The following is a 25171-nucleotide window of genomic DNA, read 5'->3' as shown; positions in this document are numbered from 1 at the left end:
ATACAGATTTGCACAGCTGTTCCACATTAAAAGGAACCACAAGCAATCTATAGGAAAAGCATGTGATCATGAGCAAAGAAGAATGTCTAATTACTTAATATGGGTCTTTCAATGTCATGTCAGCTTTCCAATAAAGTAGAAAGATCTTAAACCATAAAACAAGGACACTCACTTGCCCACAACTCATTCCTTACTGTAAAACAAGATACATAAATGCACATTGTATTCCCTCTATTATAATGGCTGATGACAACTACAAGAATTTTAGAAATCTCAAAAATGTTTTTTATAGTGTACGAAGAGTTGTCTCGGGTCAAAAGAGGTTTAGTAAATGACGGGAAAAAAAAAAAATTACTCCATATTTAAATATGCTAATAAAAATGTACACATCATACATGTGAAGTTTAGCTAGCTATGGACCCAAAAAGTCAACAACATTTATGTAATACGAAGACCAGTGGTTGTAGTCCTTAAAGTGGAGGTTCACCCGGAAATGACAATTTTTAAGATTAGATTGAGGCTCTTTTTGTCAAGGGGAATCGGGTAGTTTTTTTAAAATCGAAGCAGTACTTACCGTTTTAGAGAGCGATCTTCTCCGCCGCTTCCGGGTATGGGCTGCAGGACTGGGCGTTCCCTCTTGATTGACAGTCTTCTGACAGGCTTCCGACGGTCGCATCAATCGCGTCGCGATTTTCCAAAAGTGGCCGAACGTCGGTGTGCAGGCGCCGTATAGAGCCGCACCGACGTTCGGCTTCTTTCGGCTACTCGTGACGCGATAGATGCGAGCGTCGGAAGACTGTCAATCAAGAAGGAACGCCCAGTCCCGAAGACCATACCCGGAAGCGGCGGAGAAGATCGCTCTCTAAAACGGTAAGTGCTGCTTAGTTTTTAAAAAAACTACCCGATTCCCCTTGACAAAATGAGCATGAATCTAATGTTAAACAATTTTTTTAGGGTGAACTCCCGCTTTAAGTAAAAAGGTGACTCCTAAGATTTTACAGAATGCTGACTCAGCTCTGTAATGGTATTTATAAATGACTAACATTTACAGCCAATTAGGCCTTTTTTGGGCTAATAACAGAAATGTGTGCAAATTATCATAGTCAACTTACTTGTAACCTGGAACTAGAGTTCAAGTAGAAGCAATTATATCACTTAAACTAACCGCAGACAATATGCACGCAGTCAATCGGATTACTGGGCAAGTGGCAAAATCCATCTGTGACCGGATTACTGGGCAAGTGGCAAAATCCATCTGTGACCAACAAACCTGTAGAATGGGGTTGATTTACAAAAACGACAGAGTGCAAAACTGGTGCAGCTGTGCATGGTAGCCAATCAGCTTACAACTTACAAAGAAGAAAACTGGAAGTCGATTGGTTTCTATGCAGAGCTGAACCAGATTTTGCACTCTCCAGTTTTAGTAAATCAACCCCTATGTCTTAAGAGCCTAAGGCCCCTTTCACACAGGCTGTCCGATCAGATCCCAATGTCAGTTTTTCTGGCAGACCTGCCAATCTGCTCTATGGATCGGTGGATGTCAGCGGATCGGATGGGAACAGACAGCCGGTCTGTTTTCATCAGATTGTACAAAAGGGGGTGCACCATCGGAGCCCACTTTCTTGGGACGGCGGCCACCCAGCCCTATTTAATGGCATGTAACAGGTTAGCTGTACATGGTGTATGTATGTAGGATAATAAGTGTACGGTCACTTTAAATGTATGCATTAAGTTTCAGGTGGTCCAATTGGAAACCAGGGAAGTTTCTGGTTGTCCCTGGGGAGATGTTAAAAGGGGCTGCTGAGGGTCTCTACTTCCTCTTTGCAGCCGCTGACGTACAGGTGAAGAAGCTCCCTGCCTCCCTGTCACGGTATATTTCATGTGGTTGGGTCACCCCGGAATCCGGATTTCTTGTTCAATAAAGGTTTTTTAGCCCGTGTTCTGAAAAATGGGCAAAGGTTTGCTGGATATTTGTTTTCATCTGAATGTTGGATTATTATGTTTATCCGTTTGAATATATTTTAAACCAATAAAATACTGCGGCCAATTTTGCCAAATTATTGCGTGTGTGTTTTTTACTAAAGCTATAAGGTTGTATCCGGGCAAATAAGGTAATGGACAAGGTGTGGCCTGCGGTTCCATGAACCATAGAGGAGAGCGGGATTGTGTCCGTGTTCACTCTGCACAGCGGAGCGGACCTGTCATTCGTGGAGAGATCGATCGGATTCCGCTTAGCGGAGGCACCCCGTGAGAAAAGGGCCATACACCACATAGCTCAACTATTTAATGATATAGGTGCTCTGGACAAGTGATAATCACACAACACTCCTAAACAACCAACCTTTAGACAGAAAATGGCGGTATATACTGGCCAAAAAACAAATGTGAATGCTAGACCATCAAAAACTGCTCAGGAAAGGGCTAGACTACTACTAAGAGGGAGGCTGCTGATAAAAAATAAATACTACTGGAGCCAAATGTCTTTAAACCCTTTATATTATTGGGGAGACAATTCCTGGCTCCTTAAGTGTCCCTGCTGACTCTGTTGTTGGTCAAACGGACTTCTGAATTTAACATGCACATGATCAGCCTCTGGCTTAGAACTCTGCAAGGTTACGCAAGTAAAAGAGCCAACAGATTACAAAAGACAGATATTAACCAATGACCCTAAAATAATGAGAGCAACATCCCCAGCCTCTCTTACAAGGCTATACACAGCTATAGATGTCCTCCAGCTGGACTCTCCATTTCTATATTCCAATAGATTCATTGTACATCACACAGAAACCACTGAGCCAGGCGCAATCATTGGGATATTACCAGCATGGGCGGTTGTGGGAATTCCATTGGGTGTGCTCTGTACAACAAACAGTCCTAGCAAGGAAGACTTTTTGGTACCAGGTTTAATGAAAGATGATTTTTCCAAGAACCAGAGGGGGGGGGTCGTCAACATTTCCATTATCCAGACACCATATGGTATCAGAACGACTGAAGTGTATTATTTCTATTGTTATAGCACAAAGTACATATAAAAATGGGTGCCACTAAAGCCTGCCACCAGATACAGTTTGTCACTAGCCTGCCACCACAGCCACATGAGGCGGCTTTCCACTATAGCCTGCCACCACAGCCACATGAGGCAGCTTTCCACTATAGCCTGCCACCACATGAGGCAGCTTTCCACTATAGTATGCCACCACAGCCACATGATGCGGCTTTCCACTATAGCCTGCCACCACAGCCACATGAGGCAGCTTTCCACTATAGTATGCCACCACAGCCACATGATGAAGCTTTCCACTATAGTCTGCCACCACAGCCACATGAGGCAGCTTTCCACTATAGTATGCCACCACAGCCACATGAGGCAGCTTTCCACTATAGTATGCCACCACAGCCACATGAGGCAGCTTGTCACTTTAGGAACTTGTAATTGTGTGGGTTTTCTGATTGCAGTTTAGGATTTACAACTGTCAGCCTCTTCCCAGTGCAACCGTAATCCAGCATTCAGACGCGGGGAAACCAGCACATGCACAGATAGCATTACACTGTAATCACCACTGTGGAGTCGGCCTTCTCATATCCCAAAGGACGGAGTTCTGTCCTATGAGATGCGAGAAGGCAGACGCAACAGAGGTGATGCAAGGCGGGCGGTGAGAGGTGATGTAATCTCTCTGCTCTCACACCACACCTCCTTCAGTGCAGCCGGCGTAGACCGGATGCAAACAAGGCACAGGACGCCACAGGTCCATGGCCGGGGTTTGGGAACCCCTGTTGCAGCGGATGCATACAACCATTATGTGTGTATGTGACTTACAGTACTCTATGCTAGACCACTTTTTCATACTTACAGGAAAACTGAAGCCTCCTCCAATAACTGGAATAGGACATTACAGCCAAGTTACACAGCAACCCATTCTATACACAACTGCCAAGACTCTTGGAAGACAATCATGTTTTTGTACAAATAAGTCCGCTCGACTGGTTCCTTTTTTTTTATTCATTGTTTTTTTTCCTCTCCCAGAGGTAAAACTCCTAATGAGCACTTCACTTGGATAATAATCTCATTTTGCAGTAAATATGCTTGCAGCCTCAGCTGTCTGGAACACTAATAGTAGAGCAGCTCATGCACTGCTAAATTATTAAACACAATGTCCAACTCGCTTGTTTTCCCTTCACATAGTTCCATTGCTTATATGTCAGCTCTAGATGTCATGGTTTTAGTAGGAAATAACGTGATAATGAGGATATATTTGTTAAAGGAGTTGTAAAGAAAAAAAAAAAAAAACATCGAATGCTGACTCCCTCGAAAGTCCCGCGCGGTCTCGATATCCTCTTCGCCGCTCAGCCTGGCCGCTGATTGGCTAGAGCGGATGGATTGAGAGCAGCGCAGCCATTGGCTGGCACTGCTGTCAATCACATCCAGTGACGCGGCGCGCCGAGTGATACAGTGAGCGCGCTGTATCGCGGGAGCGTGCCCGCAATTACTGACCACCATGCGAGCTCTCGCATGACTGTGGTGAGTAATTGCGGGGAGGACCAGAGACACCCGCCGAGGGACCCCAGAAGACGTGGATCGGGGCCACTCTGTACACAACGAAACTGCACAGTGGAGGTAAGTATAACATGTTTCTTATTTTAAATGTAAAAAATGTTTTCCTTTACTAACCCTTTAATACAAAAATGGTAATGAAGTAAAATCACCAAACACCTTTTTTGTGGGTGTGGAGGGTTTACAAAACCGTGTCAATTTGCAAATCATGAAGATAAGTGGTGGAAACCAAAAGGTATTTGTGTGAAAGAAGGTACAGAAAGCCTTAGATATTTAGTATTTTCATTATTCTGCAATGCTGAAGATAAAATAAAAGATAAGTTCACCTTTTGGAACATGTTATACGTTCCAGACGTATTTAAGGTTGAACATGTAGGTGTTGCAGGCTGATGCTGCCAGTTGCCCCCGAGTGACAGCGGGCAGTTCATCATCTCCCCGCACTCAAAAGAGCAAGACCATGCAGAACTCCGCCCACACAGCAACTTCATTCAGTTGCAATTTCCTGTGAATAAATGAACAAGAACCATCTGCACAGCGGCCGACGGCTTGTAGTTCAGAATGAACTGGGAGAGCGTTGATAAGCACTCGTAGTTCATCCACAAGTTCTGCAGCTTTTAAACAGACAGCCAGTATGAAGGTAGGGGAGGTAAGTTGTAGGGCTTGTCTGCAGAAGCCTGACATAGCAGCCCTGATCCACTTATAACGGGTGCAAGGCTTTCCAGGCACCTGCAAAAACTAAATGAATACATGCATATTGTTCTCTTCAAAAATATGTGCATTTTTTTTCCTGGAAAGGTGAACTTTAACCTTTGAGCCATTTCTTGACTAAGGCAGGCCATATATGATTTGCTTTCTTTCAATCAATGAAAGAAAATGAATTGGTTCCCTCATTCGCACACTTAGTGTGGATGGGGGAATCCTTCCCACAGAGCTATTGTATTCCGACAGCAGGATGGTTTCCCCGCCATCAGAATACAAATCAGAACCACGGGCTATAGCTGGGGACACTGATCGAGTGAACATTTTTCAACTGGCCGATTGTACAGAATTCAGTCAAGACATTGACCTTCGTACAACAAGCCTGGCCATAGATTGATTGAAATTAGGCCAGTCCCTCTTGAACCGGCAACATTTTGATCCATCTATGGCCGGCTTTAGTTTACAAAATGTAAACATGCCTCATGCAGATTATCTACAGCAGTGGTCACCAAATGTGGCCCTTTGCATGCCCTTATCTGACTCTTTAGGCACAATTCCTTCCACCGATAACAATGGGGCACCATTTCTCCCACTGATACCAGCCATTTATTCCCCTAATACCAAAGATCGGTCAATGTTTACTCCCACTGGGCACAGTCCGGCCCCCCTAAAGTCTGAAGAACAGTAAATTGTCCCTTTCCTTAGAAAGTTTGGAGACCCCTGATCTACAGAGAAGAGAACTTCTCTGTTATTATTGAGTGAGTAACTTGTAAAGCGCAACACATGCGAACTGAATCGCCTCTGGGCGCTGTATCCATTTCATGGGTAAGAAACCCCTTGACCTCAGAAGAGATGGGTTTTAATTATTGCATTGATTGACTGCCGATAAATTTCTCACCTGATGGTTAGCTTTCTGGATATTATCCAGAGAAAATAAGAGATGCAGTCATGGTAGGGCTGTCTACACAGTTCTCAAATAACCAGTTGGATTACCCCGTCATCACCCTTCTGGAATAATACATGTGTCACATTTGGCCAACACGTGGATGGCTCATTCTGTAGCAGATCAGACTGCCTTGCCCTTTGAGGAAAACTCCTGGGCCGGTCAATAAATGCATTGTCATCCTATTACTTATATAGTTCTCTTATATAGGATCATAAGGTACACGAAAAAATCTTCACCACCATGCAGACATGGGAGTGCTATACTAGGGCCACAAACATGGCTCATAAAAAGCCATTGAATTTACTGCCGATACTAGGGGAGTACGAATGAGCTGAGCCAAATGGCTTAATACACATTGATGCTAAGGAAACAAGGTCTGCAGTATCATTGCTGATGAATACTGAAGTTCATATCCTCCTGAATGGCACACAGAACTCAGGGGGAGCTGAACAGCGAATCAAACCACCAAAACCCAACACAAATCCCAGGTAAAAGGTAGCATGCACTGCTTGTATTGTAGGTCAGTTAAACGCATGACAACCACATACACTGCTCAAAAAAATTAAAGGAACACTTTTTAATCAGAGTATAGCATCAAGTCAAATAAACTCCTGGGATAATGATCTGGTCAGTTAGGTAGCACAGGGGGTTGTTTATCAGTTTCAGCTGCTTGGTGTTAAATTAAATTAACAGGTACACTAGATGGGCAACAATGAAACGACCTCCGAAACAGGAATGGTTTTACAAGTGGAAGCCACTGACATTTTTTTCCCCCTACTCATCTTTTGACTTTTTCACTAGTTTTGCATTTGGCTAGGGTCAGCGTCACTACTGGTAGCACAAGGCGATACTTGGACCCTATAGAGGTTGCACAGGTAGTCCAATTTCTTCAGGATGGCACATCGATACGTGTCATTGCCAGAAGGATTTTCTGTGTCTCCCAGCACAGTCTCAAGATCATGGAGGATATTCCAGGAGACAAGCAGTTACTCTAGGAGAACTGGACAGGGCCATAGAAAATCCTTAACCCATCAGCAGCACCGGTATCTGCTTTGTGAAAGAAAAAAACAGGATGAGCACTGCCAGAGCCCTACAAAATGACCTCCAGCAGGCCACTGGTGTGAATGTCTGACCAAACAATCCAAAACAGACCTCATGAGAGTGGCCTGAGGGCCAGATGTCCTCTAATGGCCCCTGTGCTCACTGTCCAGCACCATGGAGCTTGATTGGCACTGGCGCCCTGTGCTTTTCACAGATGATAGAGCAGGTTCACCCCGAGCATGTGACAGACGTGAAAGGGTCTGGAGAAGCCACGGAGAACTTTATGCTGCCTGTAACATTCTTCAGCATGACTGGTTTGTTAATGGGTCAGTGATGGCCTGGGGAGGCATATCCATGGAGGGACGCACAGACCTTTACAGGTTAGACAATGGCAACCTGACTGGCATTAGGTATCGGGATGAAATCCTTGAACTTATTGTTAGACCCTACGCTGGTGCAGTGGGTGCTGGGTTCCTCCAGGTGCAGGACAATTCCCGGCCTCAAGTGGTGAGAGTATGCAGCCAGTTCCTGGATGATTTGATACCACTGAATGGCTCGCCTGACCTAAATCCAATTGAACATCTCCGGGACATTATGCTTCGGTCCATCCAACGCCACCAGGTTGCACCTTAGTCTGTTCAGGAGCTCAGTGATGTTCTGGTCCAGATCTGGGAGGGAAAAACCCAAAGATACCATCCATCGTCTCATTAGGATCATGCCCCAGTGTTGTCAGGCATGCATACAAGCACGTTGTGGCCATACAAACTACCGAGGACCATTTTGAGTTGCTGCAAAGAAATTGGAGCATCTCAGATTCCTTCTCCCAGCAGTGAGTGAACAACTGAAGAACGAACAGTCTATTTTTCACTTTTCTAACACCTGACCCCTTACCAGACAATCGCTGGAATCTGTCCATTCAGAAAAGAACAATTCTTAGTCCTCCAAACATGCACATCTACTCTTTTGTACTTGTTGGGTCATCTGAACACACATAAAATGAAGGTCAGTAAACAAAAATGTCAACCTTCCAAGTCACAAGCTACATAATCTCTAAATAAAAAACACAATACATAGAACAATTATTTCTACAACTTGGTGCAAATGTGTATTTGTATAGCTACAAGTTCTTTCTGGCCTAATACTGTAATGACAAGTCAATAAAATACAGTGACAATTATTGCCACTGTCAGCTATAATTGTCATCTGCAAACAGTTAGGAGTTTATGGGTTTACAATGACACATCTATGATGAGCTTGAACTCTGTCTGGACTGACACACAAGGTCACTGGTAGTCATTACTCAGCCCGATGCTACTGGAAGGTGTGGTGACATCTTATACCACGTCTACTCCCACTTTCCACTCAAATACACACAAAACAAACTCCCAACTTCAAGCCATTCTGCTACCTGCAGAAGAAGATAAAACAGCGATTCATCCTGCATGTTCCTCCAGTACATCACAGACATGTGCAAGAACACACAAGGCAGACAGACAAGACAGATGAGCAATCGTAGAAGCACTCAGTGATGCAAGCAATGTTTTATATGGCACAGGAAATGCAGCTTAGGGATGAAATGTGCAACCAACATCCTGCTACAGTCCTCACCACACACCTACTGACACCAGAGGTACAACAGGGCACTTGGCAAGGGTCAACATGTCTTCTGCACTTGCCACTATAACCTATGGGTGAATGCATCGGCTTATTAACCATTAAGTCACTTGCACAGACAACACAATTGCAAATGCTACAGAACCAGATACCAAAAGATACAACTGGGCACTCAGACTGATTTGTCTGCCCTTCACATAGTGGGGGCCATCATGTCTTCTCCAGTTGCTAAGATATGAGCAAACTTATCAGACTAGGCTAACAGCTAGCCATATGCACCAACTAGCTGACTGCAATCACCATTTTACCAGTGACAAGAGATACATCAGGGCACCTGGGCTAATCAGCCTGTCCCTCACACAGCAGTGCCCGCCATGTTATTAAACTGGGCTAACACACGGTCACAAGCACAGAAAGGCAGATTGCAAGCACAATATAACCCCATGTTAAAGCTACAACAGGACCCTGGGATGATCAGTCTGCCCCCTCACATGACAGCGCCCATCATGTCTTCTCTTAACATGTAAAGCCGTTTTAAGCGATGGGTGAAATCATCAGCCCAGGGTAACCCAAAGTCACATACACAATCCACCTGACTGAAAGAACCATTTAAACCAGTACCAGAGCTACAACAGTGCCCCTAGGCCGATTTGTTTTCCCCTTCCACTGTAGTAGCCACCCTGTCCTCTCCATCTGCCACTATAAGCTAGTGGTGACCTCAGCCAAGGCTATCCCAGAGTTACATGCCCAGACTAGCTGACTCCAAGCACCCTACAACCCAGTACTGGAGGTACAACTGGGCAGTGGCCATCAGGACTTCTGTACATAAAATGACAGTGGCCATTATAGCTTCCCCACTAGCCACTGAAAGCCACAGGTGAACTCATTGGCCTAGACTAACCCAGTGTCACATGCACAGACTAGCTGAATAACCAGTACCAAAGGCACAACAGGACATCTAGGTTACCCCAACCTCCCCCTGCATGGCAGCGACTATCAGGGCTTCCCCGTTTGCCAGTGTAAGCTATGGGTGACATCATCAGCCCAGGCTTACTAAGTGGCACATGCATAGACTGGCAAATTGCAAGGCCTATTATTAACCTGTGTCAGAGGTACAACAGGGCAACATGGGCTGCTCGGTCTTCCCTTTATATGGCAGTGGCTACCACGTCTTCTCAACTTTCCAAAGGATGCTATGGGTGAAGTTATCAGTCTAGGCTAACCCACCATCACATGCAGAGACTTGCCCATTGCACCATAGAAGCCAGTGCTTGAGGTATAACCGGGAACCCGGGCTGACCTATCTAGCTTGCACTTTACAGTGGTCACCATGTCTACTCCGCTTGCCAATTGAAGCTATGGGTGAAGCCCCCAGTCCAGGCTAAGCCACATGAATAGTGAAGCTGATTCTAAGTACCATATAACCCAGTACTAAATCTGAAACAGGGCATCTGGGCCGACCAGTCTGCCCGTCACATAACAGTGGGCACTATGTCTATGCGCTTGCCAGTGAAATCTATGGGCAAGTCATCAGCCTAGGCTAACCCATGGTTCGATGCAGACTAGCCCATTGCAAGCACTGCATAAACTGGTATTGGGAGGTATTTTGGGACCACCCGGGTTGACCAGCCTGCCCGTCATATGACAGTGACTGCCATGTCTTCTTCATTTTATAGCCATAGCAAGCTATGGGTGAAGTCCTCAGCCCAGGCTGAAGACTCGTAGTCACATGTTTAGTAAGGACAATGACAAGAACCATAACACCTGATACCAAAGATATAATCGGGCACCTGGGATGCCCAGTCTACTCCTCACATAACAGTGGTCACTGTGTCTTCGTTGTGTTGTAGCTATGGAAAGCTACGGGGTGAAGTCCTCAGCCCAGACTAACCACCCATAGTCACATGTATAGTAAGACTGATGACAAGAACCTAAACACCTGGGTACTAGAGATACAATAGGGCACCTGGAATGCCCAGTCTGCCCCTCACATAACAGTGGTCACCGGGTCTTTTGTGTTATAGCTATGGAAAGCTACGGGTGAAGTCCTCAGCCCAGACTGACCATGACCACCCATAGTCACGTGTATAGTAAGACGGATGACAAGAACCTAAACACCTGGGTACTAGAGATACAATAGGGCACCTGGAATGCCCAGTCTGCCCCTCACATAACAGTGGTCACCGGGTCTTCTTTGTGTTATAGCTATGGAAAGCTACGGGTGAAGTCTTCAGCCCAGACTGACCACCCATAGTCACATGTATAGTAAGACTGATGACAAGAACCTAAACACCTGGGTACTAGGGATACAAATCGGGCACCTGGAATGCCCAGTCTGCCCCTCACATAACAGTGGTCATCGGGGGGTCTTTGTGTTATAGCTATGGAAAGCTACGGGTGAAGTCTTCAGCCCAGACTGACCACCCATAGTCACATGTATAGTAAGACTGATGACACAAACCTAAACACCTGGGTACTAGGGATACAATAGGGCACCTGGGCTCATCTGTCTGCCCTTCACATGACAGTGGTCACCATGTTTTCTTCACCTGCCATGGGATCTATGGGTGAAATCATCAGTCTTGCCCCAAATGGTGACATGTACAGACAAGCCCCATACCCCCCCCCCCAATGGTGACATGAACAGACAAGCCCCATACACCCCCCCCCCCCCCCGTACAGGGTATAGATCAGGACCCCATGGGATGCTCAGTCTGCCCCCCACATCACACTGGTCACCATATCATCTTCTTCCCCTGCCATGGGATCTATGGATGAAGTCCCCCCCATGGTGATCGGTACAGACAAGCCCCATATCCCCCGGTACAGGAGGTAGATGAGGGCCCCTGGGCTTCCATGACAGCGGTCACCATGTCTCCTCCATGTATCGGTGGGTGAAGTCCCCAGCCCCGGTCACATGCACAGTGCTGCTGATAGAAGCCCCCCTCCCCCCCACATCCAATGTCAGGTGAAGTCCTCAGACTGATGGGGGGGTCCCCCGGGTCGGATGCCCCCCCGCACACCGATCGATGACCTCCATCATCCACACAGATGAATGAACCGTCTACCTGATCCGGACTGCAGACAGCCGATGTCACCGGGCCCCGTCCAGGGATGGGCAGGCAGCCTCCTCCACAGCCAGCGGATCAGCAGCTTTTGTCACCGAGAAGAGGAGGGGATGAGCGGCCAGATCTGGGTCATGATAACCGGGAGGTCGCTTACATAAGCCGGCCAGCTGGGGAAGGAGGAGAGGGGGGGGGAGACGGCCGCAGGCCTCCTAGTGAACGAGGGGAGGAGGTGGGATCCTCCCCGCAGGCATCGCCGGGGCTTCCCAGGGAGTCGCAGTGCTGAGTGTTGCCGAGGAAGGATGGCGGATCTCGGGGTGGAGGAGGCGGAGCCGAGGCTGGAGAAGGAAGGGAGGGGGAGGAGGATGCTCAGCCCAGGGCGAGCTCGGGGAGGGCGTGGCCTGTGTGCTGCTAATGTGCCGTCACAGGTGCTGAGCGAGTCACTTCCACAGCGAGTCACATGACTCATCTGTATACAGGAGGAGGAGGAGGAGGGAGGGCAGACACACAAAGACACCGATCTCTACCTCCTCCATGCGTCCGATCCCCACACACACCCTACATGCGTCCGATCCCTCATATAGTACAAAGCTCTGTGTGCTCCGACATTGTTCATCTGACAGCTCTGCTACATTTAAACGAGATTGTACAATCAGATTGTATTGTGTAGGAGACTGTCAGGAACCTACAATGGAAGAATTATCCTTTAATAAGTTTATTTATAAAAACAAAACTAATTAAATACTACTCAAAAGCATGTGACAGAAAAGCGCAATGTGAAAGCCTTGCAAATCGGTCTGATTACAAGTCTCCAGGTGATGAGGACCACTGCTGGTTGACACGTTTCGCAAGGGATACCTTCTTCCTCAGAGCCACTCTGGGGAAAGCCCTAGGAAAGAAGGTATACCTTTCTAAATACTCGCAAGAGTATTGGTTTGTTACTGCAGGAGACTGTCGGGGACCGTAGACATACTGCAGGAGACTGTCGGGGACCGCAGACATACTGCAGGAGACTGTCGGGGACCGCAGACATACTGCAGGAGACTGTCGGGGACCGCAGACACAATAGAGGTGACTGTTGGGGACCGAAGACACTGCAGGAGACTGTTGGGGACCACAGACATACTGCAGGAAACCGTTAGGGACTGCAGACACAATAGAGGAGACTGTCGGGGACGGCAGACATACTGCAGGGGACCGTCCGGGACAGCAGACATACTGCAGGGGACCGTCCGGGACAGCAGACATACTGCAGGGGACCGTCCGGGACAGCAGACATACTGCAGGGGACCGTCCGGGACAGCAGACATACTGCAGGGGACCGTCCGGGGCAGCAGACATACTGCAGGGGACCGTCCGGGGCAGCAGACATACTGCAGGGGACCGTCCGGGGCAGCAGACATACTGCAGGGGACCGTCCGGGACAGCAGACATACTGCAGGGGACCGTCCGGGACAGCAGACATACTGCAGGGGACCGTCCGGGACAGCAGACATACTGCAGGGGACCGTCCGGGACAGCAGACATACTGCAGGGGACCGTCCGGGACTGCAGACATACTGCAGGGGACCGTCCGGGACAGCAGACATACTGCAGGGGACCGTCCGGGACAGCAGACATACTGCAGGGGACCGTCCGGGACTGCAGACACAACAGAGGAGACTGTTGGGGGCGGCAGACATACTGCAGGAGACTGCAGACATAACAGAGAAGACTGCAGGAGTTGTTGCAGACTGGGGACATGTTTTAGGGGAAGACATAGACTGGATACATACTACGTGAGACTGCAAGAAATCAGTAATATGACAGGGCCAGAGCTTTTTTTTTCTCAGAAAATAGGTGCAGGAACTCAACCACGACCCGTTCAGATTTCACAAACAGTAGGAGGGTCTTAAAGGGGCATTAAATACCAGAATTGCATTACATACAGAGTGCAGAGTTTAGGGGGTTACACACAGAGTGCAGAGTTTAGGGGGGTACAAAGCTGTCACTTGTAAACACATAAACCAGACTTCTGTGTTTACAAGTGATTGTAGTGAGCAGGCACCAAAGGGTCTGAGCCAAAGGTGGTAGAACGGAGTTCCCCCAAGTTCCCCCTGAAAAAAAGCCCTGGACAGGGCAATAGGGAAACACGGATTAGTGTCTGCAGGGTCACCCAGGGCCACACAGAACGTGGCAAAGAGCTGCAGGTTAGGCACCAGGGCTTTGTAGGATAATTCACATTTGATGACACAAAAATATCACATTTGATGACACAAAAAATATCATTGGTGCTTTGCGGAACAGCACATCGCCCAATGATATCATCCCCACCAAACTGCTGAAGGAATGTGCCGACATCCTGGCACCACCCATCACACAGCTTATAAACCAGTCATTTAAGGAAGGCACAGTGCCATCCCTGTTGAAAGAGGGCACAATCCAGCCCATCTTGAAAAAACCTAACCTGGATCCCAAGGACCCAACTCACCGCCGTCCCATAACAGGCCTTAATGTTCTCTCCAAGATAATGGAGAAAGTAGTGGTACAACAGCTGCAACAGCATCTAGATACCCACAATCTACTGGATCCATTACAATCAGGCTTCCGTCCCGGACACGGGACAGAAACGGCCTTACTCAAAATATGGGACGATGCCCTCGAGGCCGCAGACGAAGGAGAATCTTGTCTCCTGGTTCTGCTGGACCTAAGCGCAGCCTTTGACACGGTAGACCACAAACTGTTACTGATGCGACTAGCCAAGGTAGCAGAAGTCGCAGAAGGTGATTTACCATGGTTTTCTTCCTTTCTTGAAAACCGATCACAAACAGTTAAATTGGGTTCTTTCACGTCGGAAAAGCGCACGGTGTCATGTGGAGTCCCCCAAGGATCCCCCCTGTCACCGGTGCTTTTCAACATCTATCTTCGCCCTCTCTTTGATATTATCAGTAGCCAAGAACTACTCTATCACTCTTATGCAGACGATACGCAACTGTATTTTCGCATCTGCAACAAAAAGGATCATCATCCCAGTTTAGAGAAATGTCTCTCTTTGATAGAAAACTGGATGACTAAGAGTTATCTTAAACTCAACAGTTCAAAAACAGAACTCCTTATGTTTCACGCCAGCCGAAAGAGTCAACTGGCAACAACCTGGACACCCCCGCCCATTCTGGGCCAAATCATCACCCCTAGCTCCAAAGTCAAAAGTCTCGGGGTCATCTTCGACACCTTCATGACAATGGACGCACAAATAGGGTCAGTAGTCAGCGGAGCGCACCATCTGTTGCGCCTACTACACAGACTTATTCCATTTATCCCCAAAGAAGACGTAGCAGTCGTGGTGGGAACAATCGTGAATTCCAGACTGGACTATGCAAATGCCCTTTACCTCGGACTCCCAAAGTACCAAATCTCTCGTCTGCAAGTCGTTCAGAATACGGCCGCCAGACTTGTGACTGGGAAAAAAAAATGGGAATCAATCTCACCTTCGTTGAGAACCCTTCACTGGCTGCCAGTAAAAGACAGAATTGCATTTAAAGCACTCTGCCTGACACATAAGTGCATCCATGGGAAGGCTCCGCAATATCTTTGCGACAAGATAGAACCTCACAATTCGAATCGCGTTCTGCGATCCACCGACCAAAATCTGGTCAGGGTACCAAAAACCAAATACAAGTCCAAAGGAGAAAGAAGGTTTGCTTTTCAGGGTCCTAGACTATGGAACGCTTTACCAACCAGCATTCGGTTGGAGGAAAACCACCTGACTTTCAGAAGACGAATCAAAACTCTGCTCTTTTGATGACATGAGACACGAACAACTAGCGCCCAGAAGCGATTCAGTTCGCATGCGCCGCGCTTTATAAGTTTTTCATTCATTCATTCATTCATTCATGACAATAATAATAATAAATGCACGTACACCGATTAGACATTATGACCACTGAGCGGTAAAGTGAATTACATTGAATATCTCTTTACAATGGCATCTGAAAGTGAGGGGTATATTAGACAGCAAGTGAACATGTCATCCCTAAAGTTGTGGTGTTGACGGCAGAAAAAAATGTGCAAATGTAAGGATTTGAGGGACTTTGACACGACCACATTGTAATGGCTAGATGACAGGGTCAGAGCAAATCTATACCTGCAGTTCTTGTGGGATGATCCCAGTCTGCAGTGATCAGGACAGACTAAAAGTGGACCAAGGAAGAAAAATGGCAAATCAACAACAGGGACACGGGCAGCCACGGCTCATTGATGCATGTGGGGATTCGTCAACTTGGGTACATTCAGCCTGCCCATTTGTGGTTCAAATCTCAGGGAGTTTCTGTGAACTGGCTGAGATTCAAACTGTCTATAGCTGTTGTAAGATCTCCTAATGTCCAGTCCTATCCTGTTTTCTGGATTAGAAGAATTGGCAAATCTAGACCATTGTTCACAATTACCGAGAAAGGCCACAAAAGTCTATCAACAGCTCTGATCCAGTTTTTTTTTCTCCGGGTACTCATAGTCCCAACATTTTGCACAGTACTTTACATACTATACATTAAAGGGGTTGTAAAGGTACCTTTTATTTCCTAAATAGCTTTCTTTACCTTAGTGCAGTCCTCCTTCACTTACCTCATCCTTCCATTTTGCTTTTAAATGTCCTTATTTCTTCTGAGAAATCCTCACTTCCTGTTCTTCTGTCTAACTACACACAGTAATGCAAGTCTTTCTCCTTGGTGTGGAGTGTTGTGCCTTCCCCCTCCCTTGGACAACAGGAGAGTCAGGACGCCCACTAACACACAGCTTCTTTATCTGCAACGTAGATAGCACCCTGACTCTCCTGTTGTCCAAGGGAGGGGGCGAGCACGACACTCCACACCAGGGAGAAAGCCTTGCATTACTGTGTGTAGTTGCAGACAGAAGGACAGGAAGTGAACATTTCTCAGAAGAAATAAGGACCTTTGAAAGCAAAATCGAAGGATGAGGTAAGTGAAGGAGGACTGCACTAAGGTAAAAGAAGCCATTTAGGATTTTTTTATTTACCTTTACAACCCCTTTAAGGATGAGCTCTGTGGTTTTCGCACAGCCCACGTGCAGAGCCCGCCAGGAAGTTGGCGCTGTGCTGCACTAATCACAGGCAGTGAGACATTGTCCCGATGCGTGGCTGCAGAGATTGGGAAATGTCTGACTGCCTGTGATTAGCATAGCGCCATGCCGACGTCTTGGCGTGCTCTGCACATGGTCTGTGTGAACACACAGGTGGTCATCCTTACTATACATCAGAGACGGCTGGTGCTCAAATATTTTTTTGGGGGAAGCGCAAACAAACTGAAGAAAAAACCCATCAAGCGCCGCCAGTGTGCCCCATCAAGCGCCGCCAGTGTGCCCCATCAAGCGCCGCCAGTGTGCCCCATCAAGCGCCGCCAGGCCTTACCTGTCTTGGCGCTGTCCTCCACGCCCCGAGTCCTCCATGTCTTCTACCCCCATCCTCTTCCCGTCATCTCTGCTATGATTGGACGCCTGATAGGCATCCAATCACAGCGCCTGTCGCTTCAGCCAATCAGGTGACATGCATGAATCCATCTATTGGTGATAGAGCAGTGTAGGAGAGAGGGGGCGGCGATCTTGCGCCCTCTAGGGACGCACCGCCACTGCTATACATTGCACATTAACATTGGTTCCAGCCCTCAAGGAGCTTAGGTCCCTAACTCACCTTCATACATACACATACTAGGGCCAATTTAAACAGGAGCCAATTAAGCTACCAGCATGTCTTTGGAGTGTGGGAGGAACCTAGAGTATCCGGAAGGAAACCCACGCAAGTACATGGAGAACATGCAAACTCTATGCAGGTCATGCCGTGGTTGGGATTCAAGTCGATGACCCTAGTGCTGTCAGGCGGAAGTGCTAACCACTTTTATCATCTGCTGATGTTCTCTGAACGATTTCATGAGGGAGAAGAGTTTATCTCTGCTCATAGTTCAGTTCTTATCTATTGTTAGATAGTTCTGTGAGCTCTTTAGGTTAAAATGCAAAAATATAATATTTATAATATAATAAGAAAATGAATATAAAACTGTATTGTTCACAATGATCTTTCATTTACAAGGCGAGGATTAATATCCCTGAGAAATACATTAAATGCCCGCAACCAAGCTGTAGATGAAATAAAAAGTTCCTTGCCAAAAGGTCCTGACAAAATGTCATTTAGAATGTGACTGGTTGGAATGGGCCAAGTCCCAATGTAGGGTCGATGTAGCATGCAGGTACATTCCTTCTGATATTTCTGTATCATTTCATCATCCCGATAAAGGGTAATTTGCTCAAACAACCAACCCTTATTTATTTAAAATGTTACAATGTAGCATCAAATGATATTCACCATTTGTAACTGTTCTTCTGAGCCCATTAGATACTATTCTTACTGCAAGATCCCAAAGCTACAGTCAAGTTACCTTTAACCTAACTTGAATAAAAAAAAAAAAAATCTACAACTTGGAGCAAACCTATGATTAGCCCATGCAAGCCAAAGCAACAGTTTGCTTTAAAGTGGTTGTAAAGAATAATCATATTTTACCTTAATGCACTCCTTGTATTAGTAAAAAAAATTTTTTTAGGTGTCAGTATCATCCCCACCCCTTTTACTTACCCGAGCCCCAATTCGATCCAGCACCGTGTATGTCTGCAGCTCTTCTCTCCCCTCATTTCCAGGTCTTGCTGGCTTTGTTGGGGCACTGGGAGCCATTGGCTCCCAGTGCTGTCAATTAAAGCCAGGGGCGGGGCCAAGTCCCACTGTCTGTGTCAATAGACAGCAGCAGGCCTCAGGTGCGAGCACGCACAGGTGCCTCCATGGGTACAGAGTGGAGGGGCCAGAAGCCCCAGCGGGGGACCAGAAAAGGAGGTTTGTTGCCACTCTGTGGAATTCAATTGCACAGAGCAGGTAAGTATAGACATGTTTGGCAATTTTTTAAACTTACCTTTGCAATCACTTGAATTCCCCCTCCTCGGCAGTATGCATTCAATTTTCCTTCGCTCTCTCAGCACCAGCAGAACTGAATATACTTGTGCTTTTGGTTATGAAGGAACATGTGACTTGATCTCCTTCCTTTCATGTGACAGCACTGGTGATTAAACTAGCCCTGTCACATGGGAGCAGGGGAAGCATCCACAGCCATGTGTAAGCTCCAATTAAGGGGACTACAGGTTTACACAGGGCTACTTTTGCTCACTTTTGGGGGAGACCTATGTATGGTCACTGCTTTAAAGGAAACCTGTCAGAGAAGCATAGATTGCCAATGAGGACACACTTTCTAAAAATGTTGGCTGCCTGGATGTCACGCTGACTCTTGCTTCAAAAGTCAAAAGATCACAAACAAGTATGCAGATAAGGATTTGAGTTGCAAAGTTGCTCCATGCCAAAACCATGACAGCACTGGAGGCAGAGGTCCAGTTTCAAAAGGTGGTCAACAAGCTCTCATGACAGGTTTACTTTAATGATAAAGATAGAGTTTGTTTTTGTTGTTTACCCTGGGGTGTGTGTGTGTGTATATGATTTAATACTTACTATTGTTACCGATTGATCTGCCTCAACAGAACATGCTTTAATTAGATCATCCTTTAGCCTAGGTTCACATTGATGCAATTTAAAAAAAAAATTTTAACAAATCAAACATGTCATACATATGAACCTCCTCTTCTTGGGTCCTCACTGGCGCTCCTCTTTTTGGTGGTACCCCATAGGAAGCTGCTTTGTATCCTGCAAGCTCGTTTCTGCATTAGGGGTGGTGTGGGGGAGGTATGCTACCTTAATACAACCAACGCATTAAGGTAAACAATGTTTAGGCTTTAGAAGCGATTAGAAAATGTACTGTGTGCAGTGCCGATCCTGACCTCCCCGGGGCCCTAAGCAAAATTACATGGCACATTAAAAATGAGAATCGGGGGGCGCTGACGAAAGTGACATGTCACATTAAAGAAAGTTGAGAAGCGGGGGGAGGGGGTGTTCTGCTGTTGTAAATGACTCAGCCAGCGAGTTTAGAAGCGGGGTGAGGGTGCGAAAATGACTTCTCAGCAGGCGGGGCCTCTAGTAATTTGGGGGCCCCCTTGCAGCTTTGCGGGGTCCCTAAGCGGCTAGCATAGTGAGCCTATAGCGAGGATCGGCCCTGACACTGTGGCAATAAATTTTTGCCAAAAATGTACTCTCTACTCTGCTATGACAAATCAAATAAAACTTTCCTACACAAAGCAGTGGTTACTAATATGTTGTTAAACAGCTTGGAGGGGGTGTTTTTATCTCCCAAGGAAAAGGACTAAAACTGTTGGAGAATTTCTAATTCCTCCAGTAAAACAGAGCCGCCTTTGTTGCCTGGTACTATCAGTCTCCTACAGATTCCAACTGTTCACTGAGCTGCACTCAGCTAACCGCCTTACCTTCAATTACTGTCTTGGCTGGAAGCCTCAAATGCTTGTTGTGCAAGAAACACTGTGTCCTCTGCTGTACTGCAGGTCGTTTGGAGCTGACTTTTAGTGTGCCATAAAAATGGATTCTCATCCAGGTTATAAATATCCATGGCTTGGGACCGGAGAAAGATATCCAGGCAGTGACAGATTAAAGGCCGGAAAGAATACACACCATTGAAGAGCTGATCAGTGACAGCACATATGTGTAGTCCTAAAAATGACAGCTTCTGCTCTGCTCAATGCACACTCCTAGTAGTAACAAATAACTAGTCACCTATCCCTCCAGAGACACTGGGGCAGACCTAGAACAACTGGAGGACATATGGCTGATGCTGATCAAAGGTCAGTCTTTTCAGTGGCAACATTCTTCCCTAGAGCAATCCCAAAACTTTATTTCATTTTTTGAAAGACTACACTTCTGTTGTGACCATATTAAACATTTTACATAAAGAGGTTCCAACACCCACATTGTACTAAAAAAAAAGTAGTATTGTGTCCCAAACAGGAAATTAGGGGAAATTGTTCCAATGGGTGTCACAAAATCACAGTCCTAAATAGGAAAATCGTGGCTGGAATTGGGCTTTAATTCCAACACCTAAACTCTGGATTAAAAATAAAATTCTATTCAAGTATGTTTTCTTAACTCAAAAAAGTAACTTCTATTGATCTCAGTCTCATCCAAATCCTTGTGTTTTTTTTGCTGTGATCAGACTTCCCATTACAACAGTGGTCTCCAAACTGTGGCCCGGGGCCAGATGGCCCCTTGGTTGCCTTTATCTGGCCCTTGGGGCATATTCCTCCCATTGATGTATGAAACACTATTCTGCCAACCTGACACGAACAATGGGGCATCATTTCTCCTACCGACACCAACAATGAGGCGCTATTCTTCCTAATGATACCAACAATGGGGAACTATTCCTCCTACTATTACCAAAGGTGGCGATATTTACGCCCACTGGTCACAGTTCGGCCCCCCTAAAATCTGAAGGACAAAAAAAAAACTTCCTTTTGTTTAGAAGGTATGGAGACCCCTGCAGTAGAGGGTGCCTATGTTTATTCTCCATGGTCCCACTGAACTGTACGTAGGAACATAGACATATCCACTCCAACTCACTCCCTAGGTGGATTGTGGACTATGGGAAGTGTAGTGAGCATAGAACAGTGCACATGGTAGCAACTAACATGCACCGATCAATCCAAAAAAACAAAAGTGATAGAGAAAAGAAGAGGTTTGGGAGCTCATGGAGGTTGGTTACAAGGAGCCAATATAGACAAATAAACCCGATCCTTAAATTAATGCAGAAATTTATCCATAACAACTTAATAAAAAATAATGTTCTTAAGCAAGGAACATACATTCCACAGTAATAATTATGTGCTGTAAATCGCCTCCAGCATTGCTTGGTTTCTTCTTGCTGGAGGTTGCCATTTTGCTTGAGCCCAGATCCCCTAAGCAGCACTTTAGGTTGTCATCAGATTGGCCTCCAGTGGCTCTGATTTTGGGTGAAATGCCACAAATGGAGAGCAACTGAGCATGTGCAGAGCAGGGAGAGACAGTATCTGGCTTTTAAAAAGCAACAGGAGCCACTGACTGGCTAGCTGGTAGGGGGGTTTGTGAACCCGTGCTGTTAGTGTGGATGGAGGACTATATGATTAGAATCAGTATATAAATAGACGCAGCTCCTGTGCCAATGAGAGACAAAGAACAATGTTTAATAAAGATCCAATTCTCCTGACTGTATTAGGGCTTATGCACATAGCCAAAAGAGGGTGTACAATGAGCAAGAGCATAGAGAAACTGCCGAAAATCTTCTCTGGAAGCCACAACTGCTACCCAGAGAAAACAAATGTGGCTGTATGCAGGTATATACCAATACTCACCTAAACATGCACATGGGCATACAACCCTGGGCACAGCCACTACGTGAAGAAATGGGCTCTGGCTTCAGGCCTTCTTACCACCACCATATGCCCAAGAGAAGGGCTGGCCACCACACAGGGGGAAGTCATATCCCTAGAAGGTATATCTATGCATAGAGACACTGACAGTTTTCTTTTCCTAATTTAGAGCAGAGATTTATTTAGCATTATGCTATACGGTCTTTGCAAACTACAAATTGCTGCTGGTGGAATTTTTTCCAATTTCAGATTAGACCAAATCAGACTTTTGTTTCTTAAAACACAGGATTACATAGTCTGAACTTCCCACTGGTTCAGCAATGCAAAGTTCACTGGCCTGATTAAAGCAAACAAGACTTAGCTTGTACCTGTCATGCAACCGACTCCCACATGCTCTTTGTTTGCGTGGAGTTGGCACAAAACAATATTGCCGTTTAAAGAGGAACTTTTCGTAGCTGCAGTTGGAAATCCAGGTCAAATTGAAGGGTGAGGAAAATCTTTAAAAGAACTGCACTGGTAGTGGATGCTGAAATCACGGCTCGGAAGAACAGAAAATTTCAGCTCCAAGAAAACCAAGGCTTCATGTTCACTGCTGTTTTTTTTTTAGCTGCCCCTAAACTCTCCTCTGTTATCTTATCAGTACATGTACACAGTTTCTTTGGAAAGCAAATAAATGTGTTCAGAACAGATGTTCAGAGGCATTTGAACTCGCATTTAGCCGCGTTTCGTTTACTGGCGTTTTTTTTTTTTGGAGATACATTGACTATTTAAAAAAAATGCTTCTAAACGCGACATGTAAATGTGTCAAAACGGATGTTTTTAAACAATCGTAAGTTAAATTGTTTAGGAGGAGGTTTCAAAACGTCCCGTGTACATTAAGCCGTAAAGTTCTCCCTCACATTGCGGCTGCACCTGCCCTATAAGGGTCAAATTCTTGTTTTTGACAAGGAGACAGGAAAAGCACCTGCTTACCCGATCTTCTGCTCCAACAGTGGACTCTCCCTCGGCATCTTCATGTCCTTTATAGGGCTAGGGTCCTGCATTGGTCTCAATAACATCAGAGGGCCTTAGGCCTCTGGAGTGCCGTGGAGAAAAGGTTGCAGGGACCAGTGTAGCGGTATGGAGGAGACTACAGAAGTGGAGGATCAGATAAGTAAACTGCCTTGCCCGGTCCCCTAGACAGGAAACAGTAGGAAACCCTAGCAATGTGGACCCAGCCCCACTGCAAGTTAAGACGCTTCGTTTTCTGTGAGTTTAGTTCTAAACAACAAGCTCCAAAACCCTAAACTGTATCCAAAATAAAAATCAAAAAGGAAAGAAAAATAGCTCTTTGACATATAACAGGCACACTTCTGAAAAGTCAGTGACTGGTTTTCTTCTCCCATTACAGACCGTCACTGATGTCACATCTAGCACAAGTAGCATATTATGTTCTTAAATATGACATTTCTATCCTTTAGCAGACTGACCTATTTTGTAGAATAATGCTGGAAGAATAAGTTGCATAGTAAAGCTACCAAGTGCTGAACTAAATGGCTTCTCCTAATGAGTAATACTCAATACCCTCATTGATGCCAGCTGGCCTTTGACCACACACACGCACAAGCCAGTACAGTCACTGGAAGATCACATTTACAGCCATGCACTGTATCCATCTAATAGACTGAGATTACATTTTTCCTCCTTCTGGGACAACAGGCGTAATGCAATTTCCAGTCAGTCAGACTAAAAACAGCCAACAAATCAAAGGCAGTGGGGAGGAAATAAGTTAAAAATACTTTTTCAATAAAGCCATTTTTTATGGCGTGAGTGAGGCTAAAGGACAAGGCAGAATGAGAATAAAAAATGAGGGGGGGGGGGGGGTATCCAAAAGCAACCAGGGCTTTTTTTTTTTTTTTTACAGGGAGGTTCTGCCCACATAGAAAGTTTTATAAAGGAGACAAAAGCATTTCCTACTTGAATTTTATTTAAATCTTCCATATATACTTCTTAAGGCCTATAAGCATGCATAGACCCTCAGGATGAGTATAAACGTATTACACCTTTACCACTCATCACATATGTTAGATGTCCAAACCTGCTTTAGAAAATGACAGGGTACTGTAGTCTCCCAAGTGTAACGTCGCTGCCCATAGTAAATACTCAAACTGTTGTGTGTTTAAGCTGGAGAGAAAAAAATGTGTGTAGTGCAGGGGGAACCTTTTGTCTCCTTAGCCTTTTGTTCAGGTGTCATTCAGAGTTTTCATTTCACTTAAAGAATGTGGTGAAGGAAAGTAAAAATTCAATTACAAAACATTTAAATGCAAGGGAAAATAGATTTTGCTTGCCCGTGATTGGCTGATAGAAGTCAGCAGAGATTCACCTCATTTAATAAGGCAAGTAAACATGCCCTACTCCAATCAACCCCAATGTTTGAGCTCTTGGGAGTCAAGGCAGAACCACCATTCTGCTGGGAAGGCAATGTATGCAAAGTGGTAGAAGTGAGGTAGAAAGCTCTGTAGTCCGTGCAGCCGAGGGACTGTGTTGTCATAGTTCACACAGGAAGTTATGCACACTCTGGATTTCTGACAGGCCAACAGGTATTGTTTGGTAGTTAACATTTTAAAGTGATAAAACACAGGGAACGTGCATGTATTGCAGAGATGTACAGAGTTGTTTTTTTTTTTGTCAAAATATCCACTTAAATAGGGACCCAGCTTCATGTTAGACAGGTGAAGGCTAAACGTCCTTATATAATGTTGCATTTATTGGTTACAGTAAGTGATTTCAGACCCCTTGTTCTGAAAAAAAAAAATGTTGCAAGCTGGCTATTGCTGAAATATTAAATTACCAAAGTGCTATAATTTTTGTCTGAAACAAAGTAGGTGTGGCCCTCAGACATAAATAGGCCCCTTTATAATTTATTCTGTCCGAATCAGCCCCCGG

General features: G+C 45.7%; 1 protein-coding gene across 4 annotated transcripts in view; it reads right to left on the bottom strand.

Moving 5' to 3' along the window:
* The window catches only part of JMJD1C (jumonji domain containing 1C), a 389821-nt gene that overhangs the window by 161246 nt on the left and 203404 nt on the right, over nt 1-25171 (bottom strand). The window contains exon 1 of one of the 4 annotated variants that reach the window (XM_040361987.1): nt 11921-11998. The exons of the other annotated variants lie outside the window; for them this stretch is intronic. The gene's annotated coding sequence lies outside the window, so the exon portion shown is untranslated. Of the gene's footprint in view, nt 1-11920; nt 11999-25171 lie in introns of those variants that run through there. 4 annotated transcript variants of the gene reach the window in all.

This window comes from Rana temporaria, chromosome 8, assembly GCF_905171775.1.
Source record: "Rana temporaria chromosome 8, aRanTem1.1, whole genome shotgun sequence".
In the NCBI taxonomy this organism is placed as follows: domain Eukaryota; kingdom Metazoa; phylum Chordata; class Amphibia; order Anura; family Ranidae; genus Rana; species Rana temporaria.
Note: the sequence above shows the minus strand (reverse complement) of the source record. Positions and strands in the feature narration are given on the sequence as shown.